This window comes from Hakea prostrata, chromosome 9 (assembly GCF_041222555.1).
Source record: "Hakea prostrata isolate BN-2017 chromosome 9, UWA_Hpros_2, whole genome shotgun sequence".
Lineage (NCBI taxonomy): Eukaryota > Viridiplantae > Streptophyta > Magnoliopsida > Proteales > Proteaceae > Hakea > Hakea prostrata.
The window spans coordinates 49,790,199-49,805,009 of NC_142608.1; positions in this window are offsets into that span (position 1 = coordinate 49,790,199).

Sequence of the window (14,811 nt, forward strand, 5' to 3'; positions counted from 1 at the left end):
ATCTCTAAAAACAAGAGCACCATCAAAGGCTAGGGAGAAGTCTTCCACGTCCTTAGTCTTCGAAGTGATCGGGTCAATCTTCTTCTTCAATTCCAGATCAGTTGACTGCGGAGCAACAATTCAGTCCCTCAAACTCGGTCGAACTGACACAGCTGCGAAAATAGCACCAGAACCTTCTGACAAAATCTCAAGTCCAAATCTGATAATGGAGAACAGCAAGGGTTTACTGAGAGATGTCAAATCTACACTTCCTCAATTACTCTTTCTACTCAAAGCATCAGCAACCACATTAGCTTTTCCTGGATGATACTGAATATCATAATCATAGTCCTTCACTAGTTCTAGCCATCTTCGTTGTCTCATATTCAACTCCTTTTGAGTAAAGAAATACTTGAGACTCTTGTGGTCATTGAAAATCAATATCTTTTCACCATAAAGATAGTGACACCAAGTCTTCAGAGCAAAAACCACAGCTGCCAATTCCAAGTCATTAGTAGGATAGTTATGCTCGTAGTTCTTCAATTGCCTAGAAGCATAAGCTACAACCTTCCCATGTTGCATCAAAACACAACCCAAACCAACTTTAGAGGCATCGGTATACACTGTCAAACCTCCAAAGTCATCTGGTATTGTCAACACCAGAGCGTTAGTCAATCTTTTCTTAAGTTCTTGGAAACTCTTTTCACAGGCTTCATTCCACTCAAACTTGATTCCTTTTCTGGTAAGCTTTGTCATAGGAGCTGAGAGTCTAGAGAAATTCTCAATGAAGCGCCTATAATATCCCGCCATACCAAGAAAACTTGAATCTCGATGACCGACTTAGGTCAGTCCCAATCGGCAACAGCTTGAACCTTTGTAGGGTCAACCTTAATACCGTCAGCAGAAACAATGTGACCTAAGAACATAACCTTAGGTAACCAAAAGTCACATTTACTGAACTTGGCAAACAACTTTTTCTCTCTCAAATGCTACAGAGCAAAACTCAAGTGCACAACATGTTCTTCTTCGCTCTTCGAATAAATCAGAATGTCATCAATGAATACAACGATAAACTTATCCAAGACATTCTGAAATACTCGGTTCATCAGATCCATGATTGCTGCCGGTGCATTAGTAAGACCAAAAGGCATAACTCGGAATTCATAATGCCCATATCTAGTCCTAAATGCAGTCCTTCAGACATCACGAGACTTTACTCTTAACTGATGATACCCAGATCTCAGATTGATCTTCGAGAACATAGAGGCACCTTTCAACTGATCAAACAAGTCATCGATCCTAGGAAGAGGATATTTATTTTTAATCGTCAACTTGTTCAATTCTCGATAGTCTATGCACATTCGCATACTACCGTCCTTCTTCTTCACGAACAACATCGGGGCTCCCCAAGGCGAAACACTGGGTTGGATAAACCCTTTGCTTGTCAAATCATTTAACTGAGTCTGAAGTTCCTTCAACTCAGTTGGAACGGAGCTTTCGACACAGGGGCTGCTCCAAGAATTAGATCAATTGAAAACTCTAACTCCCTCTCTAGAGGCAAACCAGACAAATCATCAGGGAAAACATCAGGAAAGTACCTGAAAACTTCAATATCAGACAACTGTTTCACACCTTCCGAGACATCCACAGAAGAGGAAAGAAGTCCAACATCCTTGGTCCACTGCCTGACTTTCACAGTCGCAGCCACTATCTTCTTGCTCTACTTCCCTTGACTACCTTGATACCCAAATGGACTATCATCCTTAGGGTGAAACAGTACCTTCCTTTCAGAACAAAGGATAACTGCTCCATACTTAGATAACCAATCCATTCCAAGTATCACATCGAAATCAGACATATCCAACTTGATCAAACGGGCTTCTAGGGTTCTACCAGCAATATCAACTGAACATGACTTGATCACTTCATCTAATCTAACAACAGATCTAGTAGGAGTACTAATAACTAGTCATCTTTCCAACTTCACAAGTTTAACAAGAATACGACTCACAAAAGAAGATGCTATGAATGAATGAGATGCACCAGTATCAAATAGTACGAAAGCAGAGGTAGATGATACTGAAATAATACCTGTCACAACATCGTGATCTGTCTCAGATTTTGAACCAACCACACTGAACACTTTCCCAGAGGGAACATTCGAAGCAGGCTTCAAAGCTGACATCTGAGGATTCGGCTTTTGAGTGCAGTTACGAGAATAAGGACCCGGCTTTCCACAATTAAAGCAGATCAAATCCCTACTACTCATAGGAGCTGCTAAAGAAGGATATGCAGGTCTCTGGTTATTAACCACTGGACGGGGGTTAGCATAGATCGGTCCAGTACCCTGACTACCTGCAACAAGACGCATCGGTGCACTGCTAGAACCATAGCTCGAGGAAGAGCTAAAATTGGGACTAGCTCCTCTAGGCTGAAACGAAGGGGCAGAATAAGGAGCAGGCCTAGAGAATCTCCAGTTACGGTCAACCAAATGATTCTTGTTCGCAACTGAACGCTGGAGCAGATAATTCTCTCTTTCATTATGTCACATCCACACAGCCGGTACCCTATCTGGCATACCCGGGAATGTGATCCACAGTCCAAAGATCAAGCATCGAGGGGCCATGCCTCCCACATACGCGATAACATAATCATGAACAATAATAATCAAGGTAAAAGCAATAAATGACAGACATCACGAATAAGATAAGATCAATAATCAGAGTGCGAAAATAAATGATACCAAGTGTATAAGTGTAATCATAGGAATGAGAAAATGAGTGAAAGTCACTCTCTCAACGGCAGCGGAAAATTAAAAAATCAAGTTAAGTTACAATCCCATGTTTAAAGAGTAACTCAAAGAAAGTTAATTACATATTTCAAATGTTTAACAATAATCTAGGGAAATGGGGCACTAAGCAAGGGTTTCTTCTATCCTAATGATCGTCTCCTCATAGGTGTGGACGAAGAAAGCCCAGCACAGCCGCTCCCTCACCATAGTGGGGCTAACCCTGGTACGCAGGATTATCCTCTTCGACACCATAACTTTGATCTTCACCGTAGCTACCACTCGGAGGGTAGTATGAGTGATCAAAGTCTGTCTCGTAGAATGAGCCATCAGAGTCTTCAATAACTGCGGAAAAATCTAACAACATTTGCACAAAAGGAATGAGTTCAAAAGAACTCAGCAAGGCAGTTATTCCATAATCCAAAATCATATAAATACAGATCATAACATAATGCAATGTGATATGAGACACATGATGCAAATATGATTCTAACTCTATGAATGCTAGTCTCTATGGTAGACATGCTTTAAGTTATAGCACCATACTTCTTTAGGTAAGTCTCAATTACTCAATACCGGGGGGAATTGGGTCCTGCATCTCTCTCAGACAAATCCATGGTTGGGGTTTCGGTCACTGCTCTCTCATATCACCATTTGGTCTAGGTATTGGCGCATGTCAAGGTAAAGCCTAGCCCAATGCAAGTCATCTACTCAATCGTATCAAGTCAGATCCGGATACATCCATTCCTCCCATCCCGGGATCCTTTCCAGTATCCTTCACACTAGAGTCACGGATATTACCCACCGGACTCATCAACCCTATTGGTCATCCACAAATAGTAGACGGGAAGCTCTCATGTCCTCTCACGGATATGACCCTCCGAACTTCGAGCACCCGTGAGCCCAAGTCTAGCTATTTGCAACCCTACCAATAAATGGCCCCTTTCGGGTATCCGTAGCATGGTTTATGTCCTCCCCCGGGTTGGTTACCGGTCTTGAGCACCCATCAAACCATACACTACCATGGGTCGTTCGGTCTCAATACCCTTCCGATTCAGGTCTGACATGACAAGGACAATCCTAGCCACACAACTAGACAATCCTATGTATGTCGTCCAATAACCCGGGAAAGTGTCGATAGGCACCTTCGAAGAACATCCCATACTATTCCCTCTGATGCCCAAGGACAGAAGCATCAATAGGACACTCCCCAATCCCAAGTCATACCTAGGCAATCACATACTCAAGTCCATCGTAACTTATACATTTGATACATATCATGATAAAAGTTAAATCATAACATCGAAATGATCCATCATGAATACAAGTAACAAGAATAATAAATCATTATGACAAGAGTATATGAAATCACAATAATATTGTCCTAAAACATGTATAGCAGTCCTATAATATTCAAAAGCAACTAAGAGACTATATTCTCTAAGTATAAGCACCAAAACATAAGTTCATAGCCTATGTGTTTATGGAGATAACCATCCTTACCTTAGGTTGAGTTGATGACAAATCAAGAATTACCAAGGAATAATCCAAAAGTAGTGTTAAGACCCTAAACAAACATAAATAAGAAGTTAGAGAAGAAATCGGGAAGATCGGATGTCGAACGGGTCAAAACTGGCTAAAGTTGCTGTCAGCAACTAGTTTGGTCAATGGTCTTGGTCGATGGCATTGACCAAAGAGGATGGACCAAAATTATCTTCGGGGCTGCAAAATGGGTTTTGGGGATTTTGGTCCGAAATTCGTCTTCCAGGGTTTGGATCGATCCAGAACTTGGAGGAATGCTTAAGAACAGTATGAGGATACTACAAATCAATTTATTAACATAATCCAATGGTCTAAATAGAAAGCCCCAAATTGAGTTACTAAGTTCAAGAGACAAGCATCATAGCATGGATTGAAATTGATTGCATTGACATTGAAAAGGCATGCATTAGCTAAGGGAACTTATAGGATCATATGCTAGTGATAAACATGTACATAGCATACTATATACCTCAGTTTTGCAGAAGAAGGTATGAAGTTAAGAAGAAAATCAAAGAATGCATATGTAAGGTTTGAAATGAGAGCATAGCATCAATAGGCAAGTGAGAGGATCATGGGTTAAGCAAGAGTGGACACTTGGAGTGATGGTTGCAAGGTTGCAGACCATCTCCAAGGTCTTAACAGTAAAATAGGGATAGAATAGAAAAGAATAGAATAGAGAGTGGAAGTGATGAATCATACCTTGTAGTTGTTGATGGAGACAAGGAACAATAATTAGCAATGATTTGGGTGGAATCTTCTTCACAAATGCCTAGGCGGTGCTTTGGGAAGCTCTCCCCATGTTCTCAAGAGTGATAATGATAGCAATAGGGCTCAAAACACGAGGCTAGTATAAATAGAATAGGGAATATTCTAAGGAATCATTAACTTGTCTATCTGGGAAACTTTGGTCGATGACATCGACCAAAGAGGATCGACCAAACTAGAATTCAACAGAAAATCAAGATTAGTTCAGCAACTTTGGGAAGGGATTGGAAGGCTATACAGGGTCAAATTGAATGAGGTTTTCTTCTACAATTCAATCAAGAAGTCTAGTTTTGGGAAATACCTTTTGATTGTGCACATGAGTCCATTAGGTACTTCAACTAAATCACTCTCCTTCGATGCGCAGATTCTCGCTAAACACCGACAATGTACTCAAGGGGTCATCGTCAATGTCCATGGGCTCGGACTCCGACTCATAATTATCAATCAAAAGGGTCCACAAGTCTCTTCTACCACCGCTTCGGGTCTTCGGACCTATAAACAACAGTGGATCCGGGTTAGGGTTAGGGTTAGGATAGGGCTGGATTTTACATTCTCCCCCCCCCCTTAAAAGAAATTTCGTCCTCGAAATTGAAAACGTACCTGTGCTTCCAAAAAGATGAGGAAACTTCTCCTTCATGTCTTCTTCCTTCTCCCATGAAGCTTCTTCCGGGGTGTGGTTCTTCCATCGAATCTTCACCAAAGGGATGGTGCGATTCCGCAACTGCTTGTCCTTTTTGTCTAGGATTTCGGCTGGTCCTTCATCGTAAGAAAGATCGGCACTAAGTCCTTCGTGTGCTTGCTGTAGTATGTGTTCCGGCTTCTCTATGTGATAAGCATGCATTTACCATTATTTATTTGATTTAATTCCCTATACTTATTTAATTAAAGAGATCTAATTGAGTATTTTTTTGTATTTTTCAGGAATAAGGAGATTTTGGATATTAGAGATAATATGGAGTAGAGTTGGCAAATATATTAGATATTGGTGGATTTTAAATCATGGCATTCAATCTTGCTGCTCAAGAAATCATGAAAAGTGAGATCTTAGCCAAATTAGAAATAGGTGGAGGTCTAAGGAACAAAATTGGTAATAAATCTGAAAATCGGGTAAACAGACCTACCTTCAGTATTTTGGGCATATCTCTCTCGTATGAGCTTGTATTTTGATGATTCAAGATTCTATGGAACGATATTGAAAATATCTACAACTTTACAGTTTTGATGTTTTCCAAATTCCGAAAGAATAAAGGTCGAATATATGGGTAAAGAGAAGGGATTCATTGTGTGCGGGAGACATAAAAGAGAAGTCAGCCACAAAGAAGAAAGGAGGACAGCGAATGCGGCTCTGATCTCTCTCATTGCTGAAGAAGAAGACCACATCTCTCTCTCTCTCCCTATGTTTCATCTTTATTTTTCTTATGAACTTTGTGATAATGAGTAGCTAGTTCCTTTTCTTTGGGATGTAGATGAACCATGTTTATTTCATTAATTTGATTGTTCTATCTCTTCTAGTTGATTGTGTTTGAGTTTGGCCAAAGATGTTCTATAGCTCAGCGAACTAAGCGTGCCAAGCTTCCGCAAAGGACAATAGTCTTGCGAAGATAGGGCATATCTAGGAAAACCATCCTTAATTTACTTTGAAGTGTAGAGTATATCGATTAGGGAAAAGCATTGGGGATTCGAAATCCCAAAGATCTTCACATATTCATAGTTAACGTTTTTGCATTAATTAATAGATTTAGTTTAAATTAGTTTTGTTAAATTCAATCTTAGTAACTTAGCCTTTTAGTTCCCCATAGTTCGACCCCGTACTTTCTGCTTGCTAGATTAGTATAGGATTTTATTTTTGATTGGTTAGCGACACGATCACTATGTACTTCCGAAGCATCGAAACATGAAACACATTGTGAACTCTAGCAAGAGATGGGGGCAAAGCCAAGCAGTATGCTACAGGTCCAACCTTCTCCAAAATCTCATAAGGTCCAATGAACCGAGGGCTAAGCTTTCCTTTCACATTGACTCCGACTCATAATTATCAATCAAAAGGGTCCACAAGTCTCTTCTACCACCGCTTTGGGTCTTCGGACCTATAAACAATAGTGGATCAAGGTTAGGGTCAAGGTTAGGATAGGGCTAGGTTTTAAACATTATCTTCTACCTTTTTCTCATTCTGAACCATCTCAGCATAATCCACAATCGGATGAATCGCCAGGTAAGTCTTCAGTGACGGCCTCAAACCTTTGAAGAATTTCTTTGCCTTCTCACAATCACCTTTGAATGCAGCAGGGGCAAAGTAAAACAATTCTTCAAACTTTTTCTGGTACTCCAGAATAGTACTAGGTCCTTGTGTGAGTGCCATAAACTCAATTTCTTTAGCATCTCTCACAGACCGAGGAAAATAGTTTTTGCAAAATGCATCCTTGAAATTTTCCCAAGTAAGAACCGGGTGCGAAGCTTCCAAAATGGGTCTGGTAGCATTCCACCATGCATCAGCTTCATACTGCAGTCTCTGTTCTACACACAAATCTTTTGAGCTTCATTGCAATGGAGGTTGCGAAACGTTTTTTCCATCTCTCGGATCCACTTGTTAGGAAACAATGTATCCGACGAAATACCAGTAAAAGCAGGGATCTGAAGCTTCAAGAAATGCTCCATCAACCTTGCATGAGGTCCAAGGGCAAAATCGTCCACAAAAGTACCAGCTCCATTAGGATTAAGAGCTGCTTGAGCATTCTGCTGAGTAGTCGCGAAACCTTGCATCATAGTGGTAAACTGATTTTGCTGCTGATGCAACATGTTTCCCAGAATGTTCATCACATCCTGAATAGAGACTACTTGTGTTGCATTTGGAGGATTCCCGCCAGAAAGAGGAATTTCAACTCTCGGAGGCTCAGTTCCAATGTTTCCGACAGGTATCTCAACACGATTTTGATCTTCTCCACCTTCTTGACCATTAAGTATAGCGTGATTCCTTAATTGAACCATTCTGCGAAAACCTCCGAAATTAGCAACACTATATGATCAAGTCTGGAAAAAGATTCTTCAAGTCAAAACAACTTCACAACAATGCCAACATTAACAAACAAAAGCAACAATAAGCACAAAGTCCAAAAAGAATCAAAACAGAGCCAAAATCCAAAAATCTGTGCAACAGCAACTGGGCCGGTTGCTTGAGCCTGTCGCTTAAGTCAATCGACCGCCAGTAGCAACCACCCCAAAATACGCGTGACAGCAACGCTTCAAATACAGTTTTGGGTCTCATTTGGACTTCTACACTTCTCAAAACACACATTGGGCTCTGGGGATTTCGTGCTAAGGGTTAGGAAAGTATTTTGGAGACTCCGTTGGCTTCGGATCTACTTCCCACGCAACTTCTACACCCTACACAGGTAATCTTCTCAGAAAACCCTTCATTTCCATGGTTTCCATGTAAGAAACTACAATGTGCAACTATTTCTAGGTTTTCTTTGATGCAAAATGTTTCTTTTACTTCCCAAAACATGTCTAGGCATAGATCTACTATTCACTATGCATTTTTACACTAACAGGTAATTACTGGACATTTCATAACTCTCATTTTAAATCTTTTTCGCCTAAAAACAGATTTTTCACACTAGATGGCTGCACGCGGAGGTAGGAGAGTACCCATTCGAGGCCGAGGTCGTGGTCCAGGTAGAGGTGACGCACATGACCTAGTCCATCCAGACTACTTCAGGTCACTGGAGGCCCAGGAGTTGTACTTTGGCCACTTTAGTCAACGTCCGATCAAGTATGGTCGACCGGTAGTGACTTCAAAGGTGGAGCAATTCCAAATTGAGAGTAGGTTCGCGGCAGTGGGCTGGAGAGGTACATTGTTCTTGAACGAGGATGCCTATCCAAAACTAGTCAAGTTATTCTACAGCAACCTAACCTTCCACAGAGAGAGGGAGGGAGAGCATGACACTAGGCTGGTGATAGAGAGCCGGGTGAAGACTACTGACATACGCTTCACCACAGAGGAGCTGGCTCACATCCTATACGTGCCATATATCCACAGCAACAAGAGATGGTTCGAGCTGGGGACAGAGTCAGATGATGTCATCCACTGGGAGGAGAGGGCTCTCATCTACTCGAGCATTTGCATGCATGAGTGCAGCGGGGTAGAGTCAGTGGTCGAGCTGCTTCCCTCATGCCGGATCATCTCACGGATCATAGCACGGAACCTGCTGCCTAAGGCAAGTCATCAGAGTGAGATCTCACTCATGCAGGCTATGATGACCTTCTCAGTGTACACCCGCTACCAAATAGACTTGGCATACATAATCCAGAATGCCATGATCTATCGAGTGACATATCCGAGGGGAGCAAACCTTGGATATGGGCGACTTCTGACACGGATCTTCGAGCACTTCGGGGTTGACTTCGAGGGAGAGGAGGCTATTCTGGTCGGACATGGCAGCACAATAGGTCATAGATTGGTCGCTCAGATGCACTTACTGGGCGGACCAAACTCACCAGAGATGCCAGCCAAGTCGGAGGACATGGATGTAGAGGCTGATGATGCTGATCATGCAGACTCGCCACCACCTTCTCAGTTCGACACAGGGGGCACATCCGGGGCTCAGGACACTTCGGAGGTCGCACCACCTTGGGCTAGAGGTCTGTTCACTCGGATGGACTAGTTCTAGCAGGGGCAGGTAGAGATGAGGGGCCAGATAGCAAAGTGCTTTGACATACTCCGAAAGATGAGACTAGCACCACCACCACCACCACAGCAGTAGTTGACTTAGGCTTTTATCCATTTTGATTTAGTGTTGACTTACTTTAGGATTTAGATATGTTTATTGTAGTTTTTATTCAGCACATGTTCATTCCCTATCATTTTGTAAAGCGTAGAGTACGCTCCAAATTATGTAAAGCATTATCTCATTAATGAAGTACAGTTATGTTTGTTGCATTTATATTATTGTCTCTTATGCACTTTCTTGATAATTAACATGTAAGAATATGTTTCACTTGACTTATAGTAAGTTATGCAAAAGAAAAATTCACTTACTTTCTTAGTTTGTTTCTAATAAAAGGTGTTCTATTATTCGCTCTAGTTCTTTTGAGTCACTTCTGGATCTATGACTCAAATTGCTCATCTAACACTTGTATTAAGTATTATTGACTTCATAAAAACCATGGCTCTGATACCACTCTGTCACACCCCACCCGCCGGTCTCGGTTACCCGTCCGACAACCCGTGGGAGTGATCGGTCATAGGATCCACGGTTTTAGTCTATCAACAATAATAAATACAAATGAAGACAATCAAGAGCAAAATAGTTCAATTAATGAATAAAAGGATTACAGGAGTCCAAATACTCCAATAAAAATAATCAATGAAAGAATAATAAATCAAAATGAATACGAGTTCAGCGGAAGCAATCAAAAGAGTTAAATTATTTTCTTTCCAGTTTCTTTTTCTAAAGCTATAAACTTAGACTCAAGTTTATCAAGATGAGGGGTCCTCCAATTCTTTTCTATTCGTTGAGCGAATTGTTTGGCAACTTGTCGTCTCTGTCCATCAATGGGTGCGATTAGCGCATTCCATGCACTCGCAGGAGCTCCTGCACAGGCTCTCTCCATTTCCTATTGCCGGTGCCACATCATCTTCATACGGGAAGGTTCCTTCATAGGAAACCAATCCATCTTCCGACACATTTCCTCCATCTGCGCAGGCTAATAAAACATATACAAATAAAGGAGTGAGTTCTAACTCAGTAAGAACAATTACAATTCCCATCCAAATATCCAACAAATCAGCAATGCATAAATGATATGAATGAGTGCAAAGGATGAATAATACTATAATTCTAACTATGCAAGTCTCTAACAGCTGACATGCTTTAAGATATAACACCAGCCCTCCTCTGGGTAAGTCTAGTCACTCTGATTTGGCAAGGACTAGTTACCTCTGTAGGGATCCTGGGTAAAATGGAAAGTCCACACCTGGCTCTCAAACTATGGCTAGGGTTAAGTCAACACTCTCTCACCATGACCATTGGCAATGAGTACTGGCGCATGTCGGGGTTTCTAATCCAATGCAAGGTCATACATGTCACATCCTCCCAGCCGGTACCCTAACTGGCATACCCGAGAGTGTGATCCACAGCCCCGAAGATCAAGTATCGAGGAAATCATCCTCCCACATATGCAATAACATAATCATGAACATAAATAAATCAAGGTTTGATATTATAAACAAGGTTCAAAACAAGAAATGAACAATCAGAATAATCAGAGTGCGGAAAGATACCAGATATCCAATGATATCAAAAAGGAGTGAAGTGAGGCGGAAACTCACTTTACCAAAATAGCGGAACGTAGTATAAAAATCAAAAGGGATTACAACTGAAACAAATGTACTAATAAATAAACTAAGATCAAGCGTCTTCAAGTTTATAGATAACGTCTTCATAAGTATGGACTTCATCAATCCAATGAATCCGTTCTAACTCTATGCCGTTCTCAAAAGTAGTACGCAGCTTGATCCGCCGGGGGATCATCAAAGTAATCTTGATCGTTGCCAGCACTTTGTGTGTAATACGCTTCATCAGCTTGTGCTTCATTTGTCTTGCTCGTCATAGTATTATTGCAGACTGCAGGATAATCTAACAAAAAGAAATATACAACGGGGATGAGTTTCGAAGAAACTCGATAAGGTAGTTAATCCATAACATCATAGATAACATGTGGCAAAACATAACATGATGCAATGCGGTATGAAACAAGTAATGTATGTATGCATCTAACTCTATGTATCTTTGGTCTCTATGGCAGACATGCTTTAAGTCATAGCACCGTACTTCTTTGGGAAGGTCCGCTCACATCCTCAACCATTTAAGATATCTTGGATTCTCTCACGGATCATTTCACCGGTCTTGAGCAGCCGGTTGGTAATGGGTCCTTCATCCCTCAGGACAAACCATGGCGGGGGTTAAGTCAACACACTCTCTCCCAACCATTTGGCATAAGTACTGGCGCATGTCAGGGAAAAACCTAGCCCAATGCAAGTCATCTACTCAGTGACATCAAGTCAGGTCCAGATACTTCCATTCCTCCCCTCTCGGGATCCTTTCCGGTATCCTTTCCACTAGAGTCACGGATATTACTCACCGGACTCATCAACCCTATTGGTTATCCACATATGGTAAACGGGAAGCTCTCATGTCCTCTCACGGATATAACTCACCGGTCTCGAGCACCCATGAGCCCAAGTCTAGCCATATGCAACCCTCCAACAAATGGCCCCCACAATGTGATTCCCGTCCTCTCACGGATATAACTCACCGGTCTTGAGTGCCCGTGAATCCCCATTGTTACCACGGGTCGTTCGGTCTCAATACCCTTCCGAATCGGGTCTGATATAACAGGGGTATATCCTAGCCAAACACTACTAGACATCCCTAGGTATGACAACCATTGATTCGGGAAAGTGTCGATGGGCAACCCCGGAAACATCCCATACTATTTCCGATAATGTCCAAGGACAGAAGTGTCAAAAGGACACTTCCCAATCCCAAACCAAACTTAAGCAAACACATTCTCAGATCAGTCATGACATACACAACCAGTAGTTCATCATATAAAAGAGAATGTAAAAGCAACATCAGATTAAGCAGTAATAAGTAATTCATATAACATAAACAATGAAAAGATGATATAATTAAGTGCTATTGTTCCCACAGTAGGAGATTAGAATTAAAATACAATAACAGTAGGTAATCTCATAGTTTCATAAAGTAGAAACCAGAGAACAAGCAATCTATGTAGTTAAGGAATCAACTGTCCTTACCTCCTAACTTGAATGGAATCTTAAAGAATCAAGTATGATCTTGACTAAACCTGAGAAGACAGTCCTAAACAAGTGCACACAACATGTTAGGAAAGATGCATAAAGGAAAAGATCATAAATCAAGCGAAACAGACCAAGATTGAGGTTACTGTACTCATTGGTCGATTGATTGGTCTGCTGGACCAGTCGACCAATGAGTCGACCAATGCAGACAGTGGCCTGCAAGAATCCGGATTTTGAGAATCCAGAACCGAATTCGATGGTTCAAAAGGGTACAATTAAGAGGGGAATTATCATGGTAGTATTCTAGGGTATAGAGGATATCAAATCATAACTCAAAACAGTTCTCAAGTTACAACCTAGAAATCATGAGGTTAACCTGATTAGGGTTATCATAGGTTAGGAGGGAAAAAATAGAAAGATTAAAGATAATGAACTAGGATATGAAAGAATTCAGATCTAGTAAAGGAAACATAATAATTGGGTTACCATGATTAAACTAGAGGTTCTTGATCTTACCCAAGAATTAGGGTTTTACCCTTTTTGGTTCCCTCGGAAAATAATTGTGAGATCTGGATGAAGGGAGATAAATTGTTAGCCAAGAATAACAAGAAGGGTCATTCAATGATGAAGTTTAGGTTAACACAATATTACTCAAGAAGATTTTCCTTCACAAGGGAGGTTACCAAAAGTTCTCCAGACAATCACACAGATTAGGGTTTCAAAGAATTAGGGTTAGGGTTTTCAAGAATTCAATAGGTAGGGTTTAAGAACATGATGATGATCATGAGTCTTAAAGAATATGGTGAGATCAGAGAATTGATGATTACAAGAATGCTTCATCACCTTTCTAATCTCAATGAAAACAGAATAAAAGAAAGAAAATCAGAGATAGAAGAGAGAGTGGTTGAGATCATAGCTTTGCCGTAGAAAGATGATGAATTCTTCAAGTCTTTGAAAGAGATCACCAAAGAATGCAAGGGAATGGGTTAGATTAGGGTTCTAACTCATTCCAGAGGCTTAGGAGGCAGAGGAGGCGGAGTATTCCCGAGATTAGACTTAAATAGAAGTGACAGGATTCAAATTTCAAAAACAGAATCAATTGGTCGATTGATTGGTCGATTGGTCCAATCGACCAATGAGTTGACCAATCAAGACAGCAACTTCAAAACAAGGAATTGAAGGCTCAGATCAAGTCCAAACATCAAGGGGTTTTGCACACCTCTAGAGTGACATACCTAGGAGTTAGAAATGCCTTTGAATCAATACAGAGACCACTCCAAGACCATCAACTAATCCAATCTTCATCCGGGTGCAGTTTCCACCATTGGAACACTAGCATCAACACTCATGGATTCCAATCCAGCCATCAAGTCTTCAACAGAAATGGCCCAAAGATGACTTCTTGCCTTACTTCGGGTCACTGGACCTACAATAAACAGAGTTTCCAGATTAGGGTCAGGGCTGGGTTTCACAATATAGGTAACATGTCTACATGAAGTCCAGATACATCCCCTATGGCACCAACCAACTCGGTTCAGTATCCTTCGCATCCTAGGAATGAGAATCCTCACGGACTGGCTACCGCTATTGGACTTCATTCCATTACCCTATGGTCATCCACATATTGTTGGGGCGGAATGCTCTCATGACTCCTCACGACACCCGGTCCGTTCCTTGGACGTCCATGAGCCCAACCCTAACATATGCAACCCTACCATTTATATGATCAATAGTGGACCAACGTCACATCACTGTCATCACGGGTCATCCGGTTTCAATTCCCCTACCGAAAGGGTAGTAGCATGTGGGGTAGCTAGACATGCAACTTTAGACTCTACCTAAACATGTCATCCAATAGTTATGACAGTGCTAGAGACATCAGCAGGCATGTGTCCCATTCCACAGCCTTCTGATA